Source organism: Lepeophtheirus salmonis, chromosome 1, assembly GCF_016086655.4.
Source record: "Lepeophtheirus salmonis chromosome 1, UVic_Lsal_1.4, whole genome shotgun sequence".
NCBI lineage: Eukaryota > Metazoa > Arthropoda > Copepoda > Siphonostomatoida > Caligidae > Lepeophtheirus > Lepeophtheirus salmonis.
Genome location: NC_052131.2, coordinates 4,967,771 through 4,984,581, shown reverse-complemented (window position 1 = coordinate 4,984,581; position 16,811 = coordinate 4,967,771). Strand labels below are relative to the sequence as shown.

General features: G+C 32.6%; 2 long non-coding RNA genes across 2 annotated transcripts; both read right to left on the bottom strand.

Annotated features, from left to right (window-relative positions):
* Window positions 1-332: 332 nt before the first annotated feature.
* Window positions 333-1,699, bottom strand: LOC121114614 (uncharacterized). The gene is made up of 2 exons (XR_011779383.1): window positions 1,439-1,699; window positions 333-1,095 (listed from the first exon to the last, which is right to left on the bottom strand). It is a non-coding gene; the product is annotated as an uncharacterized lncRNA (long non-coding RNA).
* A 12,436-nt stretch (window positions 1,700-14,135) lies between these two features.
* Window positions 14,136-15,252, bottom strand: LOC139904996 (uncharacterized). The gene is made up of 2 exons (XR_011779382.1): window positions 15,153-15,252; window positions 14,136-15,054 (listed from the first exon to the last, which is right to left on the bottom strand). It is a non-coding gene; the product is annotated as an uncharacterized lncRNA (long non-coding RNA).
* Between the last annotated feature and the right edge of the window lie 1,559 nt (window positions 15,253-16,811).

The window sequence follows — 16,811 nt, the reverse complement described above, 5'->3', positions numbered from 1 at the left end:
ACCAACATGCATGTATTGACAAAGGAACCCTCTAGACTATTATATTTAGGCACACGGGAAGTCTAAGGCCTGCAGGAGACGCCACTTCCGCACTTGTGCTCTGAATATCTCTATCAACACGGTCTGGGCCTCCGTGAGCGCTGAGTAGATCCAGAGTGTCTGTGTCAGCTTCCGACATTGCTTGGAGCTCACCATCAATTCTGAAAGGGGATACACGGACTAAAACAGGTTCTTTGGGTTTCAAACTAGTTTATTTACTATTTTTTATTTATTGAAACCCAAAGAATGAATGGGATTTATTTAAAAAAAAAAAAAAAAAAAAAACAGATAAATATTTTGGTACAAGTTTTTATTTTAATGTTACATTTTATAAAATTGTTTGGAAAATAATCGGCAATTACATGATAAAAGGAGCAAGCAACATAAACTTCATTGAGAATCAATCTTCAACAATCACTCAGAAGGAGAAAGGCAACAAACAATAAATATAATAAATGTATTAGGCAATTAATTAATTCAACAAAAATTCATTTATGAGCTACCTTCAGTCTCATTACTTTTCTTATTCAAATACACATACTGAACAATCTTCAAATCATAGTTCTTTTCAACTTCACCCTCCTCCTCAGAGGTAGTATTTGTTTCGTATTTTGTAATAGGCAATGTAAGGATATGAGCAGGTAATTGTACCCTCAGTACTTTAGGTGAGGAATCCTGTTCATCAGCTCTCAAATGGAAATACCTCTCTTGTTCCTTTTCTTCATTATCACCCTCCCCGTAGGCAATCTGGGGCTGTTGTGGCCTTGGTTCCGAGGAGGAAGATGCTAAAGGATACTTCCAGGCATTTTTAGAGATGTGACGTTGATTTCGTTGTTGTACTTGATGTCGTGAAAGAGCAGAGAAAAATCCCGATCCGAAGCGTTGTGCCCAGTAGGATCTTTGTTCTGGGGATTGGTTGAAAATGCCGCCATTTCCCAAGTCAAATGAGATAACTCCAGCCGTGATGGTAGAGACTAATATGAGGAGCTCCAGTTTCATAGTTTGTTTTTTAAAAAATGTTAGAATGTATGATTCTAAAATACCGGCTGCCGAGATCTAAAATGAGAGGAATATATAGGCAATACAACATTTATTTTTCCACAAAGATTTCTTTATCAAAAGAAAAGTTGAGACAGGAATGGTTCGTAGTAGAGTTTTTACGAGTTGAACGAACCATTCAACCATTCAAATATAATATTTTGTACATTTATCATACTTATTTTGTCATATTGTATACCATGATTTATGTGTATGTAATATTTGTTACTTAAATGATTGAACTTCCGCTGAGTAAATTAGAGGATTACATGTACTGCTTAAAATAAGGATTCGGACGAATGACTCCTCTAATAATCGTACAATACGTAATGATAGAGATCTACAAAAATTATGTACTTACGCAAAGTTGATGACTAAAGAAACAGAGGGATGGATTAAACTAAATGTTTCTCCACTTCCAATATATAAATAGGTTATAAAATTTTTCCAAAGATGAGATTGACCACTCTCTTTGTAGTTGAAACTATTATAACCTTCCTCAATGACTTCTACGTTCTTACTACTTTAATTTGGTTCATTAATTTACGATAATATTTTTTTTTTTTGTGTGTGTATGTAAAATCGTGTGTCTACTTCATTTTTCTTCGCTGGCGTTTATCTTACTCCATTACTACAACCACTATGTGGTACATACCATGAAGAACCACAATAAAGAGTGAAAATAAGTAAAATACACTCTTTGAGAAAACGACAGTGACAGGCCATCTTTACAAATACAGGGTTGATCTACACATAATTTAAATTCTAATAAATCGGAAATTTATTCGTCGATTGTCTTCAAACTTTGGTGAACGATAGGTTTTATGACTCAAGATTCCGACTACTTTCAACTCAATTAAAAACAGAAAGAATGCACGTGTAAAGGAGTGAAATTTTGAAGCTTCTCTCACGCAGCAAGTCCCCATGGTCATATCCAAAGAACCGGGGTGCAGCCGTACGTGTTGTCAGAACAAGCAAAGTCTGCTCTCGCATTTTGTGGAGAGGAAGGAGCTGCTCAATGCAGATGCTTACATCGAACTTCTGGACAAGAAAATCTACCTAGGGCCAGAGAAAAGTTCGGAGACCTCTTTGTTTCCACTCAAGACGGAGTTCCATGTCATAGCACCGCTAAGACTCAGGACTTTGGGAACTCAAAATGCAACCACCCTCCTCTCCAGACGCGAACCCCTTGGACTACTCTATGTAGGGGCGTCTGGAGTTGAGGTTGTGTTCTACTCCTTACAGGAGTGTCCAGTCTCTAGAGGATTCCATCAAGAAGGACCAAGCTCGAGTCTGACAGCATAGCTAAGACCTCTAAGGGATTTCGACCTCGTATTGAGGTAATTATTACAGCTGAGGGCTCAAATATAGAATAAAAATTGTTCCAAGTACATTTTTCAGGTGACTTTGTAAAATAAATGTCCTCACAAAACCTCTAATTTAATTTTTACTCTTGAAAAATTGAAAATAATAACATGTGTACCGCTGGATCAGATCAACGTTGTAGATGTACATAGTGTTACGGCCTATTTCTATAAATCTTTGACAATTTTAACAGAATGATTTTTTTATAAATACCACTTTTTCTTGGAAAGCTTGACAAGAGAAAAAAAGATTTTCATAAGGGATGGAGGGCTAACAAGATATCTTACTGAAAAAAAAGAAGAAGATTGTAGTGAGTGGAAGGTCTTGGCGCCTGGGAATTATGTGATGTAAATAATATGTTACGGGCAAAGTTGAAAATTGGGTATTTTGCAAAATGCTCGAGTAATGTGCAGAATGCCTGTGTAAGTTATAAAATTCCAATAGAGTGGTGAATGTTCATTTTAACTTCATATACATTGTCAGGTGAAAGGATTGTGGGTAATTTGATTACTATACATATAATTCATAGCAAGCAATTTGATCATTAAGGATTTGATCAAGATACAATTTCATTGGAAGCAATTTGATAATCTAGGGCAGGGATATCCAATTTGTGGGTTACAGACTGCATTGGGGCCCACCTAATGTTTAGGTGGGCCCACTACTCATTCTCACTTGAAGTAGTATTTTTTAGCAATATGGTTGCAATATCATGAAAACGGTCATAATAAGTACAAACATTGAAAAATATTTAACGGTATCTGGTATTTTCTGAGACTCTAACAGGGTAGCCAGATTAGCTTTTTTAAGCATTTTGGCCTTGAAAAATTAGATTTGGTCTGTTTTATGTCAAATCTAAAATTGAAATAAATTTGTATTTAATAGTTTTGTTTTATGTAGCCATTTTTCAAGAAATTTAACGTCATTGGTTCTGCGGCCCATTAACATATTTCAATTGGCAATGCAGCTCATTATATTAAAAGGTTAAACATCCCTGATCTTGTGCACTTTCATTGAAATTTATATTTTATTCGGAGAATCAAACTATAGTATGAGAAGATATTGTCACTAGAAACTCAATTTAATTTTGCAAATATACCTCGGCAAAAAAGTTGTGTAGGTGGTCATTTGGTCCCATCTTGAATCTTCGATTCTTTTGTACAACCTGTGGGTGGGGTGAATTATAGGATATCAGAAGGTGTCCTTGATACTCAGGGAAGCGGTGGCAGTGGGTAATGATCCACCTTTTGGACGAGTGGTTCACTTTCACAACCCGTGGACCGGGGTGTCCAAAATGATATTAGAATTAGTCTTTGATACTCAGGATAATGGTACAATAGGTTTTGATCCCCTTTAGGGACCAGCTGTCCACCGTCAACACCTGTTGGCCGAGGTATATTTTGCAAAATAGATTTGAGTCTCTCGTGACAATTTTTTATAATGAAATAGTTTTATTCTTTGAATACTCTATAAATTTCAATGAAAATAAACTAGACTATAAATTGCTTGCAAAAAAATGGTATCATAATCATATCCATCATGATCCGATTGCTTGGTAATGAATTTGATTTTTTAATAATCAAATTACCCACAGTCATTTCACCTGACAATGTAAATGAAGTTAAAATGACCATTAACTATTCTATTGTAATGTTTATAGATTGCCCGAGCATTTTTCACATTTCCCGCTCTAACGGGCATTTTGTAAATTTGCACATTTTACAGAATACCTGATTTTCCGCATTACACGTAACATTGCCGTATTTAATAAAATTTCACATATAATTGTTTTGAGGGGTGTAAAGCTTAAGCAAATATTATCATTTTATAGGATGTACAAAAAGTACTGAGACATAATAACTGTAATTGATCAGGATGATGTTGTACATAGTACATTTTATTTTATAATATTTTTTACTATAAGACTGCACATTAATGATGAATCTGGCCTCAATCAGCCTCAATGACAGGCTCCAACCGCCTCCGGAACCCCTTGCAAACATTGTCAACGTAGTCCTTTTTCATGATCATCCACTGCTGGTTGATGGAGGCCTTCAGGGCATCAATATTTGGATGGCGGACTTTGTGGGCCTTTTCTCAATTTGCCACCAAATGGAGTAATTCATTGAATTCGGATCTGGGCTCTGAGGGGGCCTAAGGTTCGTGGACCAGAAGTTCATGTTGCTACCCATCCACTCTTGTACAATATTAGCAATATGGGGCGGGGCCCTGTCCTGCTGAAATACGTAGGTGGTCTTATTGAACTTCTTCATGGTCCTGGTTATCTATGGGACCACATTTTCCTTCAAAACCATCAGTAGTTAGTTACAACTGTTATGTAAATTAAACCTTGATCAATCCAATATCAATAAACTAACCTATTCATAGCTTGAAGATCGTTTAATAGATCCACCAACTACAACTTCTCTTGTGCCTCTATGTACAACTGAAAGTATTTACGACCACCAAATAAAATTACTTTACGTCCAAATGAATTAGTCTCTTGTGTTCTAACACCTTTCATAACATTCCCAGCAATGGCAGACGAATCAACTGGTTAATGCAATCTTCCTTTCATTTCTAATTTTTAATAGTAGTGTTATACAAAAATGTTGCTACCTGAAACAGCAGCAGGCGGAGGAGGAAGAAGATTCAAAAGTTTATTTTTGTAAATGTAATTTCCCTTCCCTCCTTGGTCTGAGCAACGCCTGGTACACCTTTGTTAGTATGTTACATATAATACATTTTGTGTGTGTTCTTTTATATTTCCCCCCACCGTTGGGCATAGGAAGCTGAAACTTTGAATGGGTGCCTCTTTTGAAGCTAGTCAGGCACACAAAACACAAAAGTTGTTTTTTGGAGCATAAAAAGACTAGATAGGGGATTGAGTTATAAATCAAGAAGTGAATAACGTCTCAAAAGAACAAACTATAGTCAGTTATACTACTTTAATAAGGCAGTCAATTATAAACCAAATAATGTAGGAAATTCCAACACGAAAATTACACATTGAGCAAAATTTGGTCCTCGGATCGTAGTTTGGAGACCCCTAATCTACAACTACAAATCATGAAATGTAAGAATAAGGCCGATTATAGTAGGTGGTAATTATACAAAAGAAAATATATCCTGCCAAAAATATAACAATTATTTTATTAGAAAATCTCCTGCCTCAGCTTTGATTGCATCCTGTTTATGATTACCAAATTGAGAATGACGCCTTAAATATTATTCAATTTAAATCTTATTCCATGCTTGATAATTAATACTTTGTAAAGCAAATAAAACATTTAAAAAATTCAATTATTAATACTAAAACCTCTTGGTCATTATTAACCAAATGTCTTTTTAATTTTCTTTCAATATACGTATGTAGGTATATATTAGTATATATAGGGGAGATCTCTAATAGTTGCAGCTCGGGTGCATTTAACAGGGCCACTTTTCTCTAATGTCTAAATAACTATAGCAACAAATTTATTTACAACACAAATGCAATGAATAATTACAATGTGCATATTCATCGTTTTTTTCAACTTTTCTCTAATATCATTGATAAAAATTAATTCAAAGATAAAAATCCTTTAAATTATGGATTACTTGGGGTAGTAACCGTCATTGCCCGGATTAATGAGGGGTAGGGTAAAAGACAAATTTTATTTAATAATATAGAAAATAACTCCCAAGAAATCCTAATTGTTAATCTCCGTTTTTCGTAAGCAAACTCACACCAAGGTTAATAGAAAAACAAGGTTATACCATAACGCTTTTCAGACTGATGCTTGACTACCACCACGGATTGTAAGAGTGAGTTCAATGAGTATAACTGTTACCAAGAGTAAATATATATCGCCTTCCTTGAGTGTTACTGTTGTAGTACCTTTATTATACTCTATGACGTCAAAATCTGTCTGTCTTGCGCAGCAGTCGGTACGGTACATCAAATTGAAAATTCTAGCATGTCCGATTACATGATGGTATTTCTTTGTATTTCTATTAACCTCTAATCACACATAACTACTCAATATTTACATCAATTCATATCTATTCTTCCTCAAGAATAATATAATAATAATTTGGAGCTGGATAAAAAAAAATAATATGAGGGGATGATTAATGACTGTAGTACTTTAGTCTCTCGAACGCTCACTAACACAACAAATAAACGAGTTTTCCCTGAATGCTGAATACAAAACACCTGGGAAAGTTAATATATTCTTACATACCAGCGCTGATATTTTATTCAAATCTCAACATATACTGAAAATGCATGAATTTACATAAGAGAGCAATAAAAAAAACAGGAACAGTGCTGCATATTCGATACTACGTGCACCCACCAGCAATATTTAATTAATGCTACTAAATAGTTATTTTTTATATCAAAATCATTTTATGATATACATCAGGGTGCACTTTATACCGATTCGTGATTAGTTCATCAAAAACTACTAAAATTGAATATGAAATTTGAAAGATTCTTTAATAAATAAATTATGTTTTTGTTTACTTATGTTAGTCATCAAGTAAGGATAGCAATTTAGATATAATTAATTATTTATTTACAATCAATAATAATGGAATCATGTCATAAGATTGAAATACTTTTGAACCTACATAATTTAAAAGTAAAATATTCTTTAATTTAGTGTAACTGTATTTAATGGGGATGGGAGGGGACGTTCCTCAATTGTGTTATTCTACATACTTAAATATTTGCTCCCGAATGTTGCAAAGGGAGATGAGACATGAACTGAGGACGTGTTTATTAAATACATATGAGGGATGTCCCCAGGAGGTGGGATGGAGAGGCTCTAGCCCACGCCCCAAATTAAGGATTTTTTAGCTTTTTCTGTGATTCTTTTTCTTCATTCCGGCAGAGTAAAAAATTTAATACGTGAAATTTTAATTCCAAAAAGTATCATTTCTCAAATTTTTCTCTAAATAATTTAATTTTTCAAACTTTTCTCCAAATAATTTAATTTTTTGCGAGTACCTTTGAATTTTTGAAATACTTTTTTGTCCAAAAAGAGAAACTTTCTGTCAATAGTTATAAATTTTTGATTTCTTTTTTTGCGAAAAATTTCATTTTTTTTTTTTTTTTTAAATTCCAAACACCAAATTTACCTCCCTCCTCAAATATAATCCTGCGGACGCCCCTTAACTCTATAACCGTGTACATACACTTTGCAGAAACCTACGTCGAAGGGAAACTTTGTCGAATGCCCACTTTGCTGAACGGACATATTGCCGATTTCTGGCCCTTATTATTTTTCCTTTGTGAATAAATTATTTCAATATTTAATATGTTATTAAGTGTACCTATAATGTTGTTACTTACACCTATACAACGTTCAAGAAGTTTGCAGCAGCGTAGTAATTTAAAAAAAAGAACTTTGATGATATTATAAAATATCATATATAAAAATTTTGGTAGAGAAAACCCTAAGTCATACTCTAAGAATTATACAAAACTATGAAATAGTAATTTTCAATTAAAGGTTGGAGGTAAGGCTGATTTTAGCGTGGGCTGAGCCTGGGCAAAGATAAAAGTGTGGGACTCTTTAATTTTCTTTTAAATTACCTTTTTCTGAAAAAGATATTATTCAGTGGCCTTTATACATAGTCATATTTCACTTAATGATATTTTTACCAACGAATACTATATTTTAACTTTTTTTTTAAAAGTTCAATCATGTATAACGTTTTTAATAGTTTGTTTTCATTTTATTTTATAAAACAAATTAATATATTATATACATTTTTTCTTAGTTTAATTTTTTCATTTTTATTGCCATTCTTTATAAACTTAAATAAATTAAGTTATATCCATGATGGTCCCCATAGTAAAGAGCAGGCCTGGGGTAAGTCCTCCCTATACCTCCTTCTAAACCAGCCTTAAGTGGAGCAGGACAAATTAGATAATTAATAGACATGTTATATTTTGCTCATTCAACACGGTGTTACCTTGCAACCATCAAAATATACATCATATTTTGTTATAAACTATCAATGTTTCTGTTTCTTTTGTCCTAACTAGTGTTAGGAATATTGAGATGTTGAAATAGAAGAAGTTTCTTATTATCTCTGAATAAGTGCCAAATGATGTTGGCCCTATTCTCTGTGGCAGCTGTCCTGACAGGAATATAATTTCTTGTTGATCCCTCATCGTGTGAATAATAGGTCGAGAAAAAATAATACCATATTTTTCTCTTTATTTCAATTCTTTGTAAGAAGTGTTACAATCATCAAATTTAAGCCAAGTATGCCCTGTTCTGTTCCATAACTTGTTGCCAACAAGAATTCAACTTCATAATGCCTTTCTCGTAGAAGCCCTTATCCCTATTGCCAAAAAACTTGGAAACCCAATCTTACAAGCCTTTATTGAGGACAAGTTTCTACCGTCATGCGCGGGTGGTCATAGAGCAGAATAGGTGGTAGTCACTTGGTGCCAGGTCCAAACTGTAGAATGCATAATAAATTTCCATCCGAGCTTCCGGTGCTTCTGACAATAGATGTGTGTTGTATGGCTTTGTTTGGTTGTCTCTTCACCAATACTGGATGCTTCTGTTCGGTCATTGAAATATAATTTAATTTTTTTCAAAAAAATTGTGAAACGCTGTGGACTTTGGAAAAGTTTTTCCAAAAAAAGTTAATATTTGAAAATCAATTGTCGAATTTTTTTTCCAGAAACATCAAATTTGAAATTTTTCTCAAAAAATTATACTTTTATAATTTTTTTTCAGAAAAATTTAATTTTTCAAATTTAAATTTTTTGAATTCTTTTTAAATTCCAAAAATCAAGCCATCCCTCCAAATAAAAAAATAACGACAACAAAAAAAAAATATATATATATATATAATCCTGCGGACGCTCTTGAGTATGTAAACCCAATTTATTTGTTCTAATTCATGAATTGAATGCTGAATTGAGCTCCGAACAGAACGTTAAGAACAGTTGAACACTAAATGTTAACACAATAAATTGAAGGGAACATTAAATTGAAAAGTAAAAGAGTGGAACGCTTACAAGCCTGAAAAAAAAAAAAAAAAAACAACTGTATTTCTATCGAGATTATTTTCTTTTCCTCTGGTCAGTGTTCTTAAAATTGATTGGTTGTATACAAATTTGTTTTTATTAATCTGGCAGTAGTTATCAACTATTATTAAATAATAATTTCATATTTGAACAATTGGCCAACTACCAACTGATTTTGGGCCTTTTTCTATTTCTTTCCGGAGGAGAGGATGCAAGATACAATAAAGTAAGGACGTGTCCTTTGACATAATAATAATAACTAACATTTTTTTTTTAATCGTAATAATTTTAGATTATTTATTGACTTGGCATCAATAATTAGTAAAAATGAAACCTTAATCTGGAACCTATTTTAAAAAGGTCTGAACTTTGGATAAAATACTTATAAAATTTGAGACAATTCGCCCTGTAATTTTGGTTTCGGATCTTCATCCAAAAGTTCATGCACCCAAAATTCTAAAAAAACTAAAGATCCGAAACAGCCCGGATCCGAAAAATATGGATCCGTCCTATCTTTAGGCCTGACTCATATCTAGAGTACTTGTGTTTGGAGTAGGATTTGGCTTGGAGTTGGCGCATGAGGCTTGGATTTGAATTGGATTCGAATACAGCTCTGAGATTTCCATTTATTTCAAAGTAGGCTGATTGATTTCTATCTATTGTTTCTTTACAAAAAAACGATTCCAATCTTGATCATCTCTATACATTTGTTTTGGAGATTATCTTTTTGTGAATTAAAATCCCTCCGATTAGTTATGATACATATTATGTAACGTAATATACATTGTATATAAAATGTAATTATACTCTTTTGTAAAAAGTGACGTCGTTTTGGTACTCTAATAGTTCTCATAATATATGTTACATATATGTCGGTATAAGTTCATATGACCTCGTCCGGATCATTCCTCTTTGTTACACACCTCCAATTATTTATATTCCGTCTTCATATTCATATGTTAATTTACTTGAATCCTGCACAAATTGTAGACTTTCAAAAATTGAATCCTATACATATTAGACTTACGTAAATAATAGATGTATAAAATATAACCTGCTAGTATGTAAAAATATAAAAATAAAATGGTAAATCTACACCATTTAAAGGATATTTGAGGGAAGAGCAGCTTAGCTGTCGTGACATTTCATTATATCAGCAGCTAATAGCTGTGAGAAGAAGGGAATCAGGAGCGTCCGAAGGATTATATACTTTTTTGGGGGGGAGGGAGGGGGCTTGGTTTTTGGAATTTTTTGAAAAAAAAAATGGAAAATAAGTATTTTATTAAAAAAAAATTAAAAATTAAATTTCAATTATAAAATTTTTTTGAAAAAAATTTCAAAAATTCAATAAAAAATATTAATTTTTTGGAAAAAAAAAATTAAAAATTACATTAAATTTCATATATTGAATTTTCTTGTAAAAAAGCAATCTAGCAAGGATATAGAAAGGAATAAATCTGTTTTTGATCCTCGGTTGTATAATGTCCAACAAGGACTTGTAAATCCCGAGCAAAGATCCATTAATAAATACTCTTTGTCTTCTATGAATATACGCACTAGTCATTACATAATATTTAGATGTTCTCTCACCAAGAATAATGAAGAGACTGGACCTAGAATGAGACATGAAAAAAGTATAACCATTAATACTTTTGAAAAAAAACAAAAAACCTTCAGCAACTCTCATCAGAAGTTGCTTAGGTAGAGATTGGCAAATTCCTCACTTTTTACAAATCAATTGAGATCGAGTCCAGAGGATGGAAAGTGTTCATTCTGTAAGAAGGAGACAGATATATCATGTTATATTTTTGACTTTTGCTTCATGGTTGTAGTCATGTTGAGAGTTGTGGAGGACATAGTAAGACGCAACTTCGGAGTGGAAATCTGGATTGGCTGGTCGTCACGTTTCCTACATATGATGAGTGTTTCAAAGTAGACAGTATTTTTTTGAAGTTCAAGGAAATGCTCTACACGGCAAAGCATACGAGTTTAATTAGTCCAGCCGGAGTCCAAAGCTGCGTGTCCATCTTGATTAGTATCATGGACTCCTTCTCAGGTGGAGAGGCACACCTAGACAAATAATAATTTTTAATAGCACTCTTGACAAATAAAAAAAAATTAAAGAATAATGATAAGAGCTTAAATATATAAGAATAAAAACACAACTCATAGTGTCAACTAAATTAAAATCTGAACGCGTTAAGGTCATATTTTATACAATTCTATGCATAGTGTATGGAAATATTTGGGAAAAAAATCTGTTCAGACTCTTGCTCGTTAACATCTTTAATTCCTCGTCATGTATGCAATTTAACTTTCTTTTGCAGAATTATCCATGGGAACTCAATTAAAAGGGTAAATTCATGAATGTTCGTTGTAACTTATATAAAAATTGCTGATATCCTTAGTACTTCCGTTGGAAAAAATATATCTATTATTGTAGCCAACTATATTTAGACAAAATGGATCAGGGGATCGTCGTTTCGTAGCTTTATAGCTTTGATCATTTAGAGAACAATAAAAAAGGATCAAAGAAATAAACTAGTGATGGGGAATCGCAGAATTGGTTTTTTTTTTCTGGAATCGAAATAGGCATCGAGAAAATAATATGAAAGTTGCAATTCTGATTTGAATTTATTACTAGTATTGAACTATTATTTTATTTCATTTCTATGTCATGAAAAAAAAATTATGAAATATATTCGTCAAGATACAAAAAATGACAATATGAATTTGTTACTTGAGACTTATAGTTTTATAAATCCTATATAATTAAAATTTATTTGTGTATGTGTGATATGTGTCCCGCTTTGAAAAACAATGATAAGCACTTATTTATTTCTAAAACAGAGAAAATACAGACTTTAAAATTTGTTCAGAATTTTGAGTTACGTACGTAAGGCTATGATAAATTCTGATCAGACCAGATTCCTGGGCTCTGGAGGGCAAGTTTGATTTTTTAATGATTTTTCAATTTTTTTTTTTTTTAATAGAGCAAGATCGATTGCTTCTTTTAATTCATATTTAATACACGTTCTCCCTTTTTCTGTTATTACAATAATTAAAAATCTATCAAGCGAATTATTGTGCTAACAGAAAAGGGTAGAGCGTGTATTAAATACGAATTTAAAAAAGGAATTAGGGGAATGAAGAGTGAGTTAATTTAAGTATGTATCTTCATTATGGTTGAAGAAGGTTAGCAATGACAATGTTTTATGACAATGAATTACAATGTCAAACATTTGAAGAAATTGCTCTAGAATGACCAAAATCAGTATTTTCACAAGGTCAAATATGTTGGATTTTCAAGAGTGTCATAAGGGGGACCAGGTTTGATTATATTTCCATAAAATGGACAGAAAATCTTTTGTAAACAAGGAATTTTTTACAATAGAAATTTACCTTGTATATAATTATAGTTTATAGTGGATCGTTTTTCTTTAGAATTTTAACATAAACAAGCTAAATATAAATAGCATCTTTTCGATTAGCTATCTACAAGATAGCGTGTTTGTCCTGGTATTGTTATAAAATAATTTATGATAAAAAATTCTCGTAAACTCAAAAGAAACAAATTGAACACAAACTCAACGTTAAAATAAGTGTTCTAAACACATGTGGTCGGTGTAGGTATTGTTATTTTAGGTGAATACGTTTTGTAAAGGGATCTTAAAAAGCTCCCCTTTACAAAATTTACCTTTGGAAAGTCTACTGTGGGGTTGTTCGCCCTGGGAAAATTTACCTTCGAAAAAGGTTGCCGAGCAGAGGAGTCGCCTTCCTTTATTCAATGTAAATATTATTTAGTTTCAGTTAGAACACTTAACTTATTATATGCAGATTTGTAGTTTGAAGGGAAATTTGGGCGGCCTCTACACAAAATTAACCAGGGGCTATGTTGAGTCAAAACCACCTTAACCCATGTGCTGAAAAGTACCAGGATTCACGCGTAGATGGAGCTATTTTTCAATTCACCCCATTTTCAATAAGTGCTAGTATTATTCAAAAAGCTAAGTGCGACTCTACTTTTTTTATTTCCAAAACATTGGATTAAAAACAATTTCGTAATTTATTTTTACATATACTGCCTCTTGATGGGAAAAAATACAGTTCAAGCTAAACAATTGCTTGGAAAGGGTTCTGGGGGCTACATTCCATAAAATAAATAATAATATTTATAAAAAAATTAAGTAAAATAATAATTTTCAAAAGAGCCAATTTTGAACAAAAATACACGTGTTTTCTTTCTTAAGTAATTAACAAGTAGAAAACCCCCCTTGGCTCTTGAAACGGGGACAAAAGCAAGGAAAATATAGTCTCTAAATTTAAATTAAACAAATTTTTAAGCTATTCACATTCGCTTGAGTATGGCAACAAGACCATAATCTAGAAAACCACATCACTAACCATAAGGTTTCAGATTTTTTAAAAAGTTATTTGATAGTTCGATGCCCTTGCACCTCATCCTAGCAATCTCTTACGCCACACTCCATTAAGAACTTTTAATGAATATAATGTAAATGTTGTTCACTCTTTGATTTATAAATTAAAATTTCGTGAGAGATCTGTATATGTAGATCTGAACCTTGACATGGAGAAGTGAGTAGGCATATTAATTAATAAAACATCATAGTTCAAGGATTGAATAGAACATGACTTTATGATTAAATATCTTTATAACAATATGTAATGATTATGTATATGATTCATAACTATTAGTTAATTCGTAGTATACATATAAGACTATGAATTAGTATGTATTCAAGACGATGCTTTGTGACTTGTGTTGTGATCCTTTAAACGTAATAGCTTTTTGTAGCTTGTATGTACCTTTGTTACATACAGATGATGATGAGACCATTAATTACGAAATTAATTCAAATTACAATCTCAACGACAAGTGACAACGAACAGCAGGTCCGTCTGTGTCAAGCATCATGGATTACTATACATAAATAAAGCAAAGAAAAAATAGATTGTTAAAAGGAATGAAACGACATTTTTTTGATAATACACTTTAACTTCCAAACTTTCAAAACTGTTGGAAACAACTTAATAGTATGTATCATCAAACATGTGGTCTATATGTCTACTCAATTTTCTGTCGCATGAAATACATTCTTTATTCACTTGTCAAATATACATGGAATGTATATAATCGTGTGTGGTATATTTAGAAATTAATTTCCTTTTGACCATGGGATTGAAGTAGATAGAATGGATAAACGGGACACTGTCTAGGCACATGTTACCTATACGAAAATTATTCCTTGTACCACAATGTGTCTGTAATCAAATTTCCATAAGGGTGCTAGGTGATTTCATTCCTAGTAAATTCATGCCCTGTCGTTTCATTCCTAGTAAAATCATTTCAGTAAATTCCATTCCCTCTAACATTAATCCCGAACATCTCATTCCCACTTTTGAAGAGGGGTATTTATTGACGTCATACGGTGTATGTTTCTAAACTACTTAGTCCTTTCTTGTAAGTCTGTAGAGGGCGGGCGCACTGGAGTTGAGTGAGAAGTGACTATTGATGGAACGGAGACGGATATGAATGATTTATGTGTTTATACCTTGGGAAATAGAAGAAGATGATGATTGATACCGAGGGTTACTTATATATTCTAAGGTATGAATATTATCCACGGATCGGAATTCCATTCCTACTTACTCTTAAGATTTATCATGACGTCATTTATAATCCATAAACACTATCAATCATTCATATCCGTCTCCCATCGACCATCTCTCACTATTCATCTCCAGTGCTGACTCCTCAGGCTACGCTCAACAGCCCTACACGAAAAATACTACGTAGTTTAGCAACATAAACTGTATGACGTCGCTAAACATTCTTCTTCAAAGTGGGAATGGAATGTCTGGGGATGAATTTGACAGGGAATACACTTACCGGTCACGTCCAATGATTACTTATTCCGTATTATTATTATAACAAAGGGAGATCTTTCGGAGTAAATGATTTGTCAAGATACTCACAATTGAGGACTCAACATAATATTTAGAAAACAAACTGAGTGTACAATTACCTAGTTGCTATCATAATTTTGATTGGAAAAAACCTGTCGTAGCAACCAACCTTCCTGCAGACCTACCTATTTTACTCATTATGTAATTAGACTACAATGTATGTATACTTTTCTATGACCCTTAGGCTTTCATTTACTTCTTCCATACTTATTTTCAGTGAGGATTGTTATTATTATTATGTAATACTGATCTTTCTCTTCATACAAAGAATGAAATTTATGATCCACTAAACTAAACTTCAACCAACAATGTTTTTAACATGATTAAATTTATCACTCTAACCACAAATCCCAGAAATAACCTCACAACTCAAAGCCACGCCAATTAATAGACAACATGGACATAAAGTATGTACATCCTAAATCAGGACTTGGACGGTTTTCGAAGTCCATGGTAAAATCAGGGGCGTCTGTAGATGGTGTAGCCCGCCCCAAACAATAAGGAATTTCTACTTCTTACTAGAAACCCTTTTGCTCAGGATGAAACAATTTTACACAAAAATTAGGGATTTTTTTTTCAACAGATTTAATACTTTTTGACAATTAAATTAAATTAAATTTTTTGCAAAAAATATAATATTGGAACTCAAATTTTGAATATACAGAATCTAGCAAATTCTCCTGAAAATACATATTTATAATTGATGGTGTTAAAAAATTAAGAAAATACCTTTGTAGTGTTCTAACTTCTTGACATTTAATAATACAATAATTATTCTACATTGATATACCTAAAGTATAAAATATAATTTCTATAAATAGCTGAATATTTTATTATGAAGAATTACGTAACCAGGAATCATGTGTAGGAGGAGTGAGACTAGCTCTTTCACTTCCACCACACCAGAACCAAATTTCTCGAACCATTGTTGTGCAGCACGAACCAAAGAGTATTGGCCCTGTATATATCGTAAATTTTCTTGGTCGCTTTTGACATGTTTTCCCTTTGAGGTAGTAAAATGTAACCAACAGTGAGTTTCTTCCTTTGAGACCTCACTTCTTGACACACGATAATTCACGACTGAACCAACCAAGCGCAATACTGTCAAAAAAAGTGTTTGTAGTATACACTCATAACTTTAGAACGTCGTATTGTATGATTTGATGTGACCATTAATGAAAAATGATTTACTTATTTTAAAAAAGTGAGGGATATACGAAATTAATACTCCTTATTGATACAGAAATGAGGAAAATAGGTCTATCACTGAAAATACATGAACTACAAAATATAGTTGAGGAGTAATTGAGTATGATCCAATGCCCAAATGTTCGTTTAATTC